This window comes from Frieseomelitta varia, unplaced genomic scaffold, assembly GCF_011392965.1.
Source record: "Frieseomelitta varia isolate USP_RPSP 00005682 unplaced genomic scaffold, Fvar_1.2 scaffold_891, whole genome shotgun sequence".
NCBI classification, from domain to species: Eukaryota; Metazoa; Arthropoda; class Insecta; order Hymenoptera; family Apidae; genus Frieseomelitta; species Frieseomelitta varia.
Window position 1 is genome coordinate 39,956 of NW_025110691.1, and position 16,836 is coordinate 56,791.

The following is a 16,836-nucleotide window of genomic DNA, read 5'->3' on the forward strand; positions in this document are numbered from 1 at the left end:
TTTTAGCCGTGGCGAATAAAGCAGTGCCATTTCCCCTTGCTGATTTGTCCTTCTTCGCGTGCAATATTCACGCTTCGATTTCATCTTTAATGCACGCTCGCGGTTTCTGCGGCCGTGCCGCCGTTAGCTGCTCGCTGGAATTAATTGATACGTCGATTACGTGTGTCCGCGGTGACGCTGATCCTCCGTACTATGAATTCGCGTGGAATTATGTCGGCCTTTGCCGATATCGCGTCGTAATAAAAGCCGAAATCCGTGGCACAAATCGTCGGCGTGTAACGTGGTGCCAGATTGATCGCGCGGATGTTTCCAAATTGTTAACAGTGTACGTGTATATACGTACATATGTAATTAAGCGACGACGTTCGAACGTAACTCTAATTTCGTTTTGAGTCGTGTTTAGGTTGCCGTGTTGCACGCGGTAGAGTAACTGGTGTACGTCGACGATGACAGTTGCATTAGAAACTGACAAAGTGATTGACAGTTTTTGGAACAGTCAGAGGAATTTACCGTGAAATTATCGTCTTTGTGCAGAGCGTGACATTATATTTGTTCGTTGCAAGTATAAGTGCGTAAGGAAAGGTCTACGCTTTTACTATTGATAATATTAGTCAAAATTGACGCAGTAGAGAAATGAGACTAATGGAATATATCAAATTTATATGGAAATATTAAAGATTTATTGAATGAATGAAAGCTAATTTATGATAAAAGTATTATTATCTATCTTAAAGATTAACTCAGTCAATTATCTATTACGTTTCATTATTACATTATTATTAAGCTATTATTTTCACTGTTACATAAATTATGTAATTTTAAGAAACTGTGAAAGTTAATCTAGATTAAATTTTGAAAATTTTCAATCGAAGTAAATTTTCGAAAAGTTCCTCGTCCTTCGGCCATCAACAGCACCATTCATTTATTTAATAGTACTTTGAATATTTTTCGAATTATTAAACATTGTAATCTCATCAAACTTGACTTGATTATTCTAGATAATACATAGTTCCTGACTGTCACGACGACTGAGTTAAAAGAGATAAATAGATAGAAAGTTTGTGGTTACGATTCTTTTTAGCGAATTTTCAATTCTACCAGCGACTATCTTCTCGGCGAACTGACAATAAATATTTTTACGCGCATAATGTCGAGATTAAAACTTTCTCGATTTACAAGTGTTGCGTCAACAACTAAGCCTATTGTCCTGCGTAAATCGAAAGCCATCTCAGACGGAGAGAGAGATCTTCTTCTAATTCGAAGGCGGTGAAAACCTAGTCTGCGGTGTCTAAAAGACATTTCAAAAGCACACAAATATACTAGAGAAAGAATTTCAACAATTGAACGTCAAACAACTGGCGAGCAAACCAAAATCGAGCAAAACTGAATAAAATGAATAAGTTGAGTAAAATCGGTAGTAATTTAATCCTTAAATCACGATTGAAACGTGTTTAATGATTAAAATAATAATCTGGAAGAAAAACAAATCGAGAGAGAGGATATTTTAAACTAACTGCTTCTTGCACGATGAACGAGCACCTGTCGTTTGTGGAAAGACGAAGGAGAACGGTGAAACGAACGAGAAATCGGCGACAGGAATGGGAAAGAGAGCGGAGGATCAAGACCTGCGAGTCGTTCTCGCAAAAACCAAACGAACACCATCACCGACCGAGTGTGTAGAGATTTCGACTCATTGGCTCTCTCGATGGAATTGTTTTTTCTCCGACGACAACTGGACCTGTAACGGATGCTCTGACGTCTACAGAGATACACAGAGACCGATCGTCTCTTGATTTCACGCGGAGGAGAAACCTCGTGCTGGTTGGTTGATCTATTGGCTCGTTTGTTTGCCGGGAGTAGTTCAAATAGTTTGACCGTTTGCTTATCCAGGTCACTGGTGGTTTCTTTTTCTTTTTCTTTTTTATTCAACGAGTAGATTGCAGCAATCGATTCTTTACAGTTTCATGATCGTCAATTGCACTCGTAGTGGTCGATACTATTTTCTTCTTGATTGCGCTCGCTCGAGGAGATACGTTATTGTTGTTAGAGATCGTACGATAGAGAAATATACAGTTTTAAAGAAAATATTCTATCCTTTCCAAGTAATGTTTCCAAAAAAAAATGTAAAAATGAACAAATGAATTTGTAACACCGCTAACAAATCAAATCGATTTTTCCTTAAATCAACAGTGCAAGAAAATAATATACGATGCTTCCATTACTATATTTATTTATTATATACTCGTATTATTGTATTTAATACATATTTATTTATATTACTTACATTATCATTTATATTGTATTACTTTTCCAAATTATATCCATCCCTTGCAATTTTGCGTTCCGAAAATTTCCTGTAAACGCACGAAACAAACCCCCTAATCTAATTAAAGATTATGACGAACGTTCTCTATTATACAAATCTCAGTGGTTCCCGCGAATATTCGATATCATTCCGACTAAATGGACTTAAATTGGACTTTCTCTTCGACGCACTCTTCTCTCCGGAAAAGAATATCAGCGCAACGTTTACCGAGGCGGCCGAATCTGCTGAAAGTTTCAAAATTTAAATTTGATGCAAGGAAACAGAAAGAATCGACGAGCGCCAGCCTGTTCGTCTCGTTTCCAACAATTTCAACTTCGGACTCGAGGAGAAAACTTTCGCGCGGTATCAAAGTTGGCGTTTAAATTAATTCTCGCGGAGAACAAAGATGGCACGGTCCGTTCGTTCTTGTACGATTAATTAAAGAAATGAGCCGCCGACGATAATTATGTCAGCCGGAAAACGATCGTCCCTGTTCCGGTCGCTGGTAGAAACGAACGAATTTTTGCGTAGCTTTGTCGCACAACAGTTGTGCTGAGTTTTTAAAATTATTATCACTCAGACTTTAAGATTTAGTTGTCAAAGTTCTTCGGCATGGATACGTGATATTTCGCAGTTTACGATATTGTTCGCAATCGTCATTTTATACACATAAATCGGGACTAGAGCTCGCGTTTGTGAGTTCAAAGTTCAAAGTTCGAATTCAAAGAGCTGCAGCCATTGAGGCTCGAATCGTCTGTCTTTAGGTTTCGAAGCTCGAGGCTCGAAACTTATTTTCACGTGCGATGAATTCGTAGCAAAAGTTCCGGGGCGGAGAGGAAAAATTAGACGACGACGATGCGACGTATAAGTCGAACACTATGCTACGACTTGAATTCGGCTTATGAACCGTTAAGAAACGTGGTTTTACATGCTCGTGTAGGCTACATGATGCAGAACCATTCTGCCCAGATGGATACCGTTACTCGGCTCGTGGTACTCGCTTTGCTTGCCCCCCACCGTTCATTACATAATCCTTGCGGGTCGCAACGTCGTTTCTGATTTTTCGACACCGTAGCCTGGATCCTGGATCGCGTTCTCGATTCTAACGCTCTTCGTTGAACCGTTCTTACGTCACTAAATGGATTGTAGATCTTTTTTTTACATCTTTCTTTTACGAATTTGCACGAAACTTGCACGAAAATCAGCAGTCTATTAGAAAAACGATCGAAAACTGATTAGACATACATATACTTTATGAGTTACTTGATTCGATATAACGAGATTGTTAATAACAAACAAGTTCGCAGTGCCTTATACAAGTTGCCTCAAGTAAACTGGGTTAGAAATAGATGAAACTGTGAAAATTATCAGCAACCACCGAGGCTGTTGCACGATCATTTCATAGATAATGATCATTCAGACGTAAGTACTATTTTATGCTTGGCCTATATATTTTTTACTCTAATCAACGCCAACATTTATTTACTTATTTGTCAGAGCACCAGTGACAGACTTAATGCTTCAAGATTTTTAATGAAAATTATCTTCGAAGGTTTTTTTTCTTCTCTGCTAATAATGCCTTCATCCGCTGAGTTTTCACGTAGAGTTTAGTCAGAGATTATTATGTGATGCAATTTTTAACAAGGTTCTTTTTTATCGAAAAATTTTCAGCTACAATTCAGCTACGATAACTGTAGGTTTTACATAAATTCTTTCTTATCACTGCTAATATTAAGATACACAAAAGATGACGATAATACAATTTTTAATTGTACATTTTGTACAATTAAAACCAACATAAACGATTGTTTCAACAATGCAAATATTTGTTTAGTAACAAAAAATGCTCATTGATTCAGTTTCGTTCTGTGTAGCACAAAAGATTGTTGCATTATGCATTAATCTATTACGTGACCAGAAGTTTGAAGGGTTCTCTGCTGTTTGAACGAAAAAAAACTTTTCCATGCGTTTTCTCCCGAGAAATACTAGGAATATTATAATTACATCTTTCGTCTTTAGATACAATTACACATAAAATATTTCTTTTGAAATTTTCGAAACGAAACTAATGTACTTCAACATAAATCAACTAGCACGCTTTAAAGGATCGTTTAAGTTAATTAATGTTTCCTACACTGTGTATCTTAATGTTTCACGTGTCTAGCGAAGTCTATAGTTACTCGTTCAATTATGCTCTTCGTGTGCTTCGTGTTCCATCATTTGACGATGCACGGAAACATCAAACAAGGGAATAGGAAAATTTGACGAAAAGTCGACGACGATGGAATCATTGAAAGTGACGGCATCTCTGCTCAAAGTAAAGAGACGATCGTGCATCATTCACGGGACGGCCCTCGAAATCCGATCGAAACGAGCATCGCGCCATAGCCCCCGGGTAATTCCGGAATGTATCTCCAGTCTGACTTGGCTTGTTACTCGTCCCAGCGAGAGATCGATAATCCGGTCGCGAGACCATCTCCAAGCAACAGTCATTTTGGCCGCGTGCCCGCGTACAACCAACCCTTCCTCGCTTGATGAATCGAAAATAGTCCAGCTGTGACGATCGTGCGAGTTGTTCTCTTCTCTCGCGATCCATTAACCCACTGTTTCGTGGAGCCACCGTTCCCTCCCCCTTTCCTCCCCCGCCCCGCCTTTCAACCTTTCCGGTTAACGAGCAATCTTCTTAAATAGTTATAAAGAGTAATTTGATCTTTCTGGGACGTTGAAATTTAATAAGATTTCCCTTTGTGCCACGGCGATACGCGTTGGTACAATTAATACGGAAGAGGTGATTTTAACAGGCAATTCGATGGAAACATTAAGAATGAGTCAGAATAATAAGTAACTTTGGAAGAATATTTCTATCAGAAGCCAGAATGATCAATTTTCGCTTCGTTATTGAGTTTCTGAATTTCTCACGATTCAAGAAGAGATACAAGACACAATCAGAATGAAAATACAGAGAGAGACTTCGAAGCCGAAACAGTTTTCAAAATGTATCTTACAATAAGGCTGAAATCGGGAAAGAGATTAACCCGATTCTTTGCACAGCCACGGAGCAGTTATCTGTTAACTTGTTTCCCGAGCTAATTACTCAGAGATCGCGTATCGTTCCGAACTATCGTTTAACGCGTAACCGAATTCACGATTGGCATTACATCTCCTGCTACGACTCTTGATGCGATCCCATCATTAAACATGTATCTTGCTGCGAGAGATCTTTCAAATTAATTTGTTTTCGCTCGTTTCGAGTGTCGGATGGAGAAGAGAGACAAGAGGAAACTGTGTCAGCGATGTCACGAGTGTGTAACGAGAATTAATTTTCCGATACTACTACATTCTACTTATAAAAAATTGCTCGCTCATAAGAGTAAAGTTAATTGACGTGTTCTGCAACAATTTCTCGATCGAGTATTACATTAATAGTACTATATATATATATATATATATATATATCATTACTTTAATAATATTAAATTCCTATTAAAAATTTCTCGATAATCGTTTCGACTGGATTGATAATCCTAGACACTCTATGCATTTAATTGGATACTAATAAAAAACTTAAATTAAACAAATGAAACCAAGTTAAACACGTAAGACAAAAACATAAATGTATAACGAAATGTAATAAAAACATACGTGTAATACGTGCGAAACATTTCAGTTTGAGTAAAGAAAGTTAAAAAAATAAACATGCCGAGGTTAAAAGTTGAAATCAAAGTTAACAGTTACGTTTAGTATTATTAACTGCAGTATTTTGCACGAAATTTAACTCAGCAATGTATCCAATAATCTATCGGTTAGCACCAGGATAATCTAATTAGTTTTAACTAGTTTTTAATTAATAAGTAACATACTGTATTTTCCGGACCAGCAGCTGCCGCAAATCAGACCGACCTTTCCACCCATTCTCCTTCGAGTCCACGCTTGCTTGGCGACACTCAGGCACGCACTCAAGACGAAGATGGTCGCGTTCGTTTGCGTGGTGACGGATTCCAATGCACAATACGCGATCGTGGACAGTGGCCACGCGCGTGTCATGAGTCCCGTCACGCGACTTCTCCACGATGTTCCACGTCCCGTTTTTCCCGTTTCTTCTTCTTGTCTGCGCAGCACATGATTTACGCGAGAATATCGTTACGGACGAGACACAGACACAACACGCTCGATCGACCGTCACCGCGGACGAACAGAATCGAACTCGCCCTTCTCTGTTTTCACTTTTCGCACTGCTCGTTCTGGAGGTCGTTGTTGATTTCGTGATTCTAAATAATTGTAAGGTTTCAATTTTAGGGGGCACGGACAGAGGCACGTGTCGTTTATTTTAGATAGTGGGTCTCGATTATAGAGAGGATTCGGACAGATATACACAACGAGCCATAAAAGTCTATATATTGTATCTGCAAGTAAATTAATATTAAATTGTCTTAATTAATCCTTAATGATTCGTCCAAATTATCAACCATTTCTTACATTCGTTCGAAAGATACCTACACATTTGTTTAGAGAACATGTTAAGCATCATCTTGTGAAAATTGTGGATTTTTATACAGTTATGAAGAACTTGAATATATTCATAGTGCTCGGTCTAATTACCATTTCTTAATTACATTCATAAAAATATAAATTTGCAATTTAATTATTATCGTGCGTAATACAGTGGATAGAATTTATTCTGGAAGGAATAACGAGTACACATTTTTTATACTTTATCCATGGTATTATAATCTTAAACTACATTCTTCCTCCACTTTAGTTGTGTTTTCCAACAAACGAATATAAGAAACGTCCTTATTTTTCAGAATTTATACAATTAATGCTTATTTGTTTCTCCTGAAATATTTAAAATTTGCAGATATGTATATATAGACTTTTATTACTGACAATAGTTGTCAGAAGCGAATATAATATATTGTAGTATATAATATAAGAATAAATATATTATAAGTGAAAGTACAATAAAAATTCTAGTAACTTTTCCTCTGAAATGTTGGAATAAAAGAACGTGACATTCCCTTAGAAGATCGAACTTATATTAATCTTTAATTTACTTTATTCTCCTTTAGAAGAACAATTTGCGGACTGTGAAGGTTAATTGTTAGCCACACAGGTGGCTAACAATTAAAATACTTGGCAATGTAATTCACGTTGTAATTCAGTTTTCAAGTTAAAACTGATGGCGAAACGCTAAGGCAACTGTCCCTAATCCTTCGACGACAAGGGGATAGAAGATTCAAGGGAGAAACAGTAGGTAAATCTGACCAGACCGCGGATAACTCGAGCAACTTTCGAAAGAAGAACAACGATAGATCCTCGGGAAAGGAATTCCGTTCTCGAAAGTATCTCGATAATTTTCCGCTCGTAAAATATTTCCGTGGCCGGTGAGGTATCGTTGCAGGAAATAAGGAAACTCGCCAAAACGAATAAATCGTCCGAGGATGCAAACTTTCCCGTTTCCTTTTCAAAGTATTATCGGTTCACGTGATCTCTCCTTCTTTCTGAATGAATTGAACCTGGCACAAAATTCCGTAATCGCTAAACGAAGCTAATTCGTTGTCAAATGTGTTTTGGCTTAAGTAGCGTACTTAGTAGGCAAGAGATTAAACAATATTAAAAATATAATATTGAAGAAAATATTGAAATTATTTAATAACATGTTAATACATTAATCATTTAATAAATATTTACGAATTACGAATAATTAAAGAGAACGTAGATCGATTTCGAAGAAAAATGTAGACTCTACGTAATATTTCATATGACCAAATTTTTTATAACCAAAGATCCAAGAAGCAATTCTCAACAATTCTCCGCGAATTACTATAAGTCGAAAGAAACAATCAGCGTGGCGATAATCGACCTCTCGAGAAGAAGTATCCAGCATCGAGCGGAAAGCCAACCGGCAGAACCTCCTCAATAAAATTCACCGAAAGTGCGGAGCTCGTAACTTTTACGATCCAACCGATTACGGTACCATGAACGAAAAAAAAAAAAAAGAAAAAAAAAAGAAAAAAGAAAAAACCTGAATTCCTCGCATCAAAACGACCATTGACTGTAATCTCCGTGGTTTACGCATTTCGCGGGCAATTTAAACTAGGGTCACCGGAAACGAGGCTATCGCGACCTTGCGCGAATATCTAAACCTTGTTATTCTTGATGATTAAACTGTTCTCACGAAGTCGGTGTTTTATAAATAGGCTACGGTTGTACTAGATGCATACTCTGACGACTAGTTCGCACTTCTGTGACGTTTTGGATGCAAAATAATTAAAAAATATAAACTCGAAGAAATGTACTTGTTGTTTGGTTGATTCGATAGAACCGTAAGTGAAGTATGGTATTCTACGCTCTTGTTGATTGAAGAATTACTAATAGTAAATCAAATCGATGCCTATTTCGTACGATATGCGTCATGGAAATAAATTTGGTCGATCATCGATAGTTTTTGGATAATACTTTATTATTACCCTTTATTAGTATAGGAACACGAATCTTTTGATTCAAAAGAAGCGAACACTTTATTCACAAGTCTGTTCATCAGTCAGTCGAATAAATTTCAAGAATATTTTTTTAATAAGTCCTGAATTGAATTCTCGAATCATTTAGAACCTAAATAATAATTAATTAAAAGAAATACAAAGAATTGTAAAAGTAAAATGTGTAAAAATCTTGGTATATTGCTTTTCGACAGGAACATTTTGTAAAAATAAGATCGAAATATTCAATAAATGTTCAAAAAGTGTTCAAAGAATTGAAAAAAAAAAAGAAAATAGAAGAAAAATCGCAGAGCCAATATATCGGCTCAAGGATACTAAAATTTGATATTAAAGTCGACGATTTTTCATCGAGCACGCGGAAACTTTCGTATCGTAGCTTCAGCTACATCGAACGAGAAATATATATACATATATACGACCAAATAATATGCGTGCACTTTATTTATTTCATTTAAGACAACTTTTGCCGCATTAAATCAAAAAGATGTATCTGCAACTTTCGCTTGAATCAAGTCAATATAATGCCAAGTGAGTTTATCTATATATTATATTAAAAACAAAAACCTTAACCGCATTGAAATTGAAGATATAGTCCGCAGTTCGTGTTTCGAATGTACACGAAACCGACGTCTAATTACCAAATACTGAGGGTCTCTCTTTTCAAAATCTTTTTGTCAAACTTTTCTCCGGCTTCCATGGCGTGATTTCACGCGAAAGTCGAACGTTTTCAGCGGACGCGTTCGAAAATACTTGGAATCAATAGAGGGGAATGACAACGTTCCATCGAACGATCCTGCACGCTGTGCGTATGCACTTGTGACATGTAACGTCCCGAAAGCGGGAGAACGTTGTTCAAATATTGGGAGTAGATATTGGTCCAATAAATTAGACCGTTTAACGATGCCGCGTGAAAGCTCTCGGGCACGATTCTACGTTTCGATGCCTCGCAACAGAAAGCCATTCATTCGGTGTTTTTTACGTTGGAGAAGCCTTTCATCCGTTTTTCGATTGCAACGTGTGGTGGTTCTCGTCTGCGCCTAGATCGTGACCCATTGTGGTTCTAATTTGGATTTACATGACGCAGAGATTGATTTCGTCTGACTGATTAACGCCTGAACAGCTTATCGTTGAAAGTTTAAACACTGTTTGTCGAACTTTGCGCATTGCGCGCGTAAGCGTATAAAATGACGATATCTTAGGAATTGAAATGAAGTGAAAAAAATATTTTAAAAACAAAAGGTAGAAAATATTTTAAGAACTGGAGTGGAAAATAGAAACGCTCCTTTAAGAATTGGAAATACCTCAAGAACTAACGTGAGAAGCATTTTCAGAATTAGAATAAATAGTAAGGATAGAAATAAATACAATCTTGGAAACTATGATAGAATGGAAAGCGAAAATATAAAAGATATTTCAAGAATTGGAAAATAAAAGGCAAAAATATCTCGAAAACTCTTAGAAACAATTCTTGAAGATACCAATTTGCCAATTCTCGGAATTTTTCGGGACATTTTTAACTCGAATGTAAGTCCAATGCTTCGAACGACGGTATTCATGCACAAACAAAACAGCGGAGAATAAACGGGCAAGAAAGAACGAACAGAGAATCGATTCAGTACCTCGAGATCTTTTCATCGATTCGGCATGCGAGCATAATTCACGTGGCGACAAGAACGCTTTCTAATGGCGTTCTACTCGTCCATGCTGTGCAACACGCACGTCGAATCGATATTGAACATCTCTGCGTATAATGGGTTGCAAATCTTGATCGACTCATCGGTCAAAGTCGTGCGTGCGTCTGCAACGCTTGTTACGTTGGTTACGCGTGCCAGAGTTCGCTGACCTCTCTATCTCTTCCTCTCTCTTTCTCCCCTCGAGGGAGAATTCAATATAATTTCGCGAAAGAACTCTTTTATTTCTGCCGTCCGCTCCTCCCCGTTTTATCACGCTGCAATCGCCCGGTCACGAATCATTTTTCGGCGACAGGTTCACTGCACCAAAAATTCGTCCCCTCTCGTTGATGTCTCTCTAATTTCCGTCCACTCTTGCCATTGTGCTTCGTTGTTGGACAGCTCGAAGCTTCGCGTTTTATATTTCGTTGTGTATACAGTTGCACACGTTAACATTCGAACGCTAAACATCTGAACTGCTGCAATTTCGTGAAACAAAATCGTGCAACAACGAGTCAGAATTGTTATAAATTGTCGTAGCATGGAAGAATAGTTTTCGTGATTGAATCTGAAGATGAATTTGAAGATTGAAGAAAGCCTTCCCCTTTACAATGACCCAAAGTACGATTCTTTTTTTTTATTGAACGATAAAAATTTAAGAGAACCTAACATTTCGTTACTCGAAAGAAAAAAAAAAAAAAGAAAGAAAATCAACAAAGTTTAAGAGATCGTTTTGAAAGGGAAAATTTTCAAGACTGTAATTGACCAAGTCATGTTCAAATCATTGTTCAATGTTTTTAGAGATGTTTGAATTTTTACAATTGTCCAGAATAAAAGTACTCTGACTTTCTCGCCCGCTGCACGATGTAGAAATATTTTTTTAAAAAGAAAAACAAACTTGGAGCAATCAAAGTAGAAGCATCGAGATCAAGTAAATCGTTGTACGATTTTCTTTTACGAAGCAGTCGTAGCAATTTAAAGTGTCGACAAGTTTTCATCATTATACGTTCAATTGTACGCTTCACTGAGCTGCAGATGTTCAAGTCAATTGCGATTGGAGACGACTTGCAGGTCATAGTTAAAAGCGACAGTGTAAATAAAAATCACGATGTGCAGTATCGTCAAGCTAAACGTTATTATCATTATCGTTTCTGGAAAAGCGGAATTCGAGCGGTTTAACGCCCGCTATAAATGTCGCGTACCACGCGTCATTAGTAGCACGTAAACTTTGACGATCATGTGCGAAGGCGCTTTGTTAATACTTCGTTAATAATTCCTTCGTTCAAGTGGATTTTCGGCTTTGCATTTCGTGGAATTTCTAAGCGAAAGGTCACGTTCTTCGAACACAACATTATCCATAGCACTCGCGTTTCGATAATTCTGCACGTTGCCAATTTCACTCGATAATCTCGACAAAGATAAAATATTGAAATTCTCATAAGCTATTTTGAATATACGAATATAACGAATCTGCTATTAAAATATTATTTCGTTGCAATCTTTCTACAATTCTAAAGCAGCGTACTCGTTTACAATTTTCGTAAACTTCGTTCGGTTCAGTTCAACTAATTAATAAAACATATTTTATCTTATTAGATAGACACTTTATAATTCCACCAATTAATTTTCGTGAACGTGTTTTCACGAATTTAAACCGGACTAACTGTCAACTCCAATTGTTACCTCGAATTAATCACACTCGGAGCCAACTAAATCGAGTAAACTAACTGACGACTTCAACCTTCACGAATCGTTTTCCGATCCTCAAATTAAAAACGTGCTCGCTGTGATTTGTCTCGTTGTGATCCATCAACAATCCTATCCATAAAAGAATATCAGACAACTTGTATACCTTTCTCCTCGGAGAGACGTCTGTTAACCGATTGCCAACGACTAAGGTTCCCAGAACCTCTCTGGAAACTATCCAAATGAGAAACGAAAAATCCAAGAATCTCCTCTCGGAAGAGGAAACGAAGAGAAGGAGAGGAAGACCACGAAACTGAATCTAAGCCGGATCCCGTTGAAAACTCGCGGGAGTTTCGCGTTGAGAGTACGATCGACGCGAGTACGATCGATTCGAGCGTGTAAGCGAGGCGAGAGAATGGCGCGTGGTGCCGTCCGGTACGGCATCGGCTGACTGACTGAGTGGCGAGTGTCGTGTGCGGCCGTCGTCGGACCGATCTGCACGTGTGTGTGCGTGTGCGTGTGCTCGTTCATTCGGTTCATCCGTCCTCAGCGTCGATTCAAGGACCGCTCTAATTCCCAATACCTAATCGTATACAGAGAGAGACCGTATAGCGGTCGTCCTCTGGCAGCCTCCCCTTTTTGTTTATCGCGCACGCTGAGCGCGTCGTTTGAACACGTCAAGGGCCACGGCCATTCACAGCGAGAAAAATGTCCCGATATTTCGATTGTTCGACGATCTGTTGCTGCCTGCCGCTGGCTTTTCGCTTCGTAATTGTGCGTAGATGCGATTGTGCGAAAAAAAAAAATAACCAGACGCTGGGGGGGAGGGGGCTGTTGTCTGGTTTGTGCTTGATGATTGATCGCTTTTGTCGTCGTTTGGGGGAGTTGGATAATACGTTTTCACTTTTTGTGTTTCTTGGCGTACGGTACGTACCTTGGTGCGCCTATATATTGAATGTCGTTGTCGAGGTCTGACGATTTAGTATTAAAATATTAAAATTATTGAGTAATTATAATATTTGTAACTGCATAATTGTATAATTTAATTTTATTCTACAATTGTAAATAACAGAGTTGTATTATTATTTTAGAATTGTATAATTATATAAAATCCGTGATTGTAATAATAAATTCACAAGTAATGCAAGGAAGAACTATTTGAAACATTCAAAGCTGGCGATGTCGCTTAAAGTTCAGAAATCTACTCGAAATTCCCGAATATAGTACAACACCATGTGGAGAATAATGCGAAAAGAATGGAATGATCGTATCGCGATGCGAATGACTAAATCACTGCAAACACGAACAAACTGACGTTGACGCGCAAACGTGCAATGTTTAATCAAATATTCTGAAATGTATGGAGAGGTATCATTGTTCGAGGTTCGCTCCTAATACGTCGAAATAGACGAAATTGAAGCATTTTACCGAGCGAATTGGACAGCTCGAAGAATCGATCAGCTAAAAACGGACATAAACCCAGCCGATTGATGGTTTAAACAGCCTCATTCCAGTCACTCGTTGATATTTCAAGACGTAGCCTATGTATCGTCGAATGATCGATATCCGACTTGCTATTCCTCGCTCGCTCGAATTATGCAACAGTCAAATTTGTATCCATTTTGAACGTGGAATCTATCCGATGTTCAGGTAAAAATGGGTATATCGATCTTCGTGGAACGAGATCGTTCAAAAATATACATTTCAATTATTAACTTTAATTAGAATGGATCGACCAACGATCAATACGCGAATCTATTCAAAATGTTTTTGAAATGATTCACTTTGGAAATATTTATTCGAGTCTTTTTTAGCTGGCAATGTGTTACAAACAGTTACAACTTAGTAAATTCCTAACATTGTAAATGGAAGACTATTCGCCCAACATCCGGTTGTTTCTTCTCTATATAAAATTCCTCTAGTTCCGGACATTTTTGAGGGAATTAAAGAAAAATGAACAAACACGCAAGGTTTTAAAGCAGGTTACAAGTTTACTAAGTCGCTCTAGCATCTAGTTCTTCATAAAAATTTCTAGAGATTATGTATTCTAAATACGTTTCAGAAACGTAAATCTTGTTCGTTGGGTTCGTTAAAGAGTGCTTGAAATATTTCAAGTTTCACCGATTCACGGCAAACATTCTCACTGTTAGAGTGGAAGTCGCGATCCGCTCGGGAGAAAGACAAGTCGATTGTTACGTTCATCGATTGTATCCGTGCTATTGAACTCGCGACAAAGTGCAACGTGCAACGACAACGCGTTTAACGCGCTTAACGTTGTTACTCCTGCGCGTTTATGGCATCGTTGCGACCGCGGTCATCGTTGCTGATGCCTGCGAAATGTCAGCCGTTCGTGAAGGCGGGGATTGCGAACGCGGTTTGAAAAGGTCTTCTGACGTCGGCCGGTCGTCTAACGATTACGATATCCTCGAGTTATCTGTCCTTGTTATCGCCTGTTCGAGGACGTCGTGGCCAGCGAAATGAGAATGAACACTTTTAGAGCGCGATCAACCTGTGACCAGCAACTTTACGACAATCTGTCGATTTTTATCGCGACTAATTCTATCAAGTAGCAATTAAATTAGAGATTTGCTGAATTTGTTTTTATCATCAGATACTGTTTTGCCAGACAATGTTTCCCTGTTGTTAGAATTATTTAGAATATTTAACAATCTTCTCTCGGTTTGTTCCTGTTTCTTCTTCGAAAGTACATGTATTCGTAACGACTGATTAAAAAAAACTAGTGTTTGACTGCCGTTGAGAATATTTATAGCGACGGTGAGTTAAACGAGAAACATATTCACAAGGGGCACGAGATAATTATACTTTTTCATGTTACGTTTTCCTCTCTTATCTCTGTTAGGTGAGCTTATCAGGCTCGTGCACACTACCTGTAATTCTTGCAACTAGAGCAGACTGTATCTCTTTTTTACAGGAAAGATAGGAAAATAATAGCAGGCACGCTCTCGTATACGGTTTAATATAATAAAATGTTGCTTCATATCGACCTCTTTGTCGCAAGTATTCACGTATGCACGCTTCGCGTCGATCGTCCTCCCCTGCATCTATATGCAAATTACCTCATATAGTGCAAGTATCGAGATAAACAAAGAAGACGATGCACCTCGTTTCTTTAGAACGAGTAATACGAAATTTACGAAATTTACAAATGTACGAACACTGTACGTTCGATGCAACTTCTCTCTTTTTTTTTTTCTTCCTCTTCCTTATGTGTTGTTGCAGTCCCTTGGGATTTAAGGTTCCCTATAACCTGCATTTAACATAAATACATTTGGTGTTGAGAGATTAATGATTTCTCGTTGATTTTAGTGAGTAAGAAGGTTGTTAGCTTCTGCAGGTAATTTGATGATTCTTATAGTTGTGCGTTTTATGCAGTTATTTGTTGAGCGTTGCGTGTTTGGAAGTTTCGTCCTTATCTTTAGTGGGGTTTTGTCTGTGTGGTAGTCCCCGATAGCCCTGATGAAAAGGTTTTCATGATTGGGTGGTATGCCTTTGCCATAGAGTTGTGTACGTACTCTTCTATTGGAGGTATGTTGGCGATTTGATGTAGTATTTTTACTGATGTATCGTATGGTTTGTTCTTAAGAATCATACTTCTCTCCGTTCCCTTCGAATTTACAAACATGCGGAAACGGAATGATCTGAACGCATCGTCTCTTCGTGACAACTCGGCGGCTCAAAAGTTGAGAGGATATTTCTACGAGAGAAGTCAGCCAGCAGCAGCAACAACCGGCGTGTGTGTACACGAAACGAGCGCAGCGTGGCGATATCAGCGCGGAGAACGCGCGCAATCAGTCATCGTTTAATCTGCCGACACGGCGCGGTGCAACGTTCGCGGGTGGCCGTCGTGTTTCCCGATGATTTCCCGGTGCGCCCTCCGGCTCGAGGCCGCGGCTATTTCGCGTTGAAACCGACGGACTCGATCGAATTTACACGCGGATTATCCGACAGCTGACACAGAAACCGTCTCTGACGCTGCACGGATTCTTTCACCGTCTGTTCTGTCCTCCCACCACCACCACTCCCCCAACTCTTTCGTCGAGACGACCTTCTCTTTCACGCTCGAACCCGTTTCGATAGCGGCGAACACACCAGCCGGAGAGTCGAAGAGAAACAGCGGTGCCTCTCCTCTTTTTTTTTTTTTTTTTTTTTTCTTTCTTTCTTTCTTTCTTCACCGATGTGACCAGAATGCAGCCGGTTCGCCGGCTTTAATCCAGCGTGTTTCGGACGTTCGGCCGGCCACCGAAGGTGAACGTACTTATTAAGAAGTCGCCGGATACCAAGGCGAACCGTTCGGCCTCTCCACCAGCATCCTACCCGACCGTTATCCAAACTTCTTACACGCGCGTTCGTACGCACCACGCTTTCCTTCGTGTGCGTTCCACCGCTCTGTCTGATTTAAATCTCTTCGACACGGCTGTTATTTCGTTTGCCCGTTTCTTTCTTTCTTTCTTTCTTGGTTTGTCGTCCCTCCTCTTGTTCTTCCTTTTATCTTTTTACTCTTAGGTATGTCGGAGAGGGAGAAAAGATTTCGTAGTTTTTTTCTTTTCTTCTGGCGACGAGGATGGTTTTAATTGGAGAGATAAGAGGGTATTCTTCGTTCTAATCTCTCTATTAGCATTCTCGATACATTTCTGCAGTTGTAGCAAGCACAAGT

At 38.8% G+C, this 16,836-nt stretch overlaps 1 protein-coding gene across 1 annotated transcript in view; it reads right to left on the reverse strand.

Annotated features, from left to right (window-relative positions):
- Positions 1–16,836, reverse strand: part of LOC122537201 — a 76,611-nt gene that overhangs the window by 38,272 nt on the left and 21,503 nt on the right. The gene's annotated exons all lie outside the window — the stretch shown is intronic.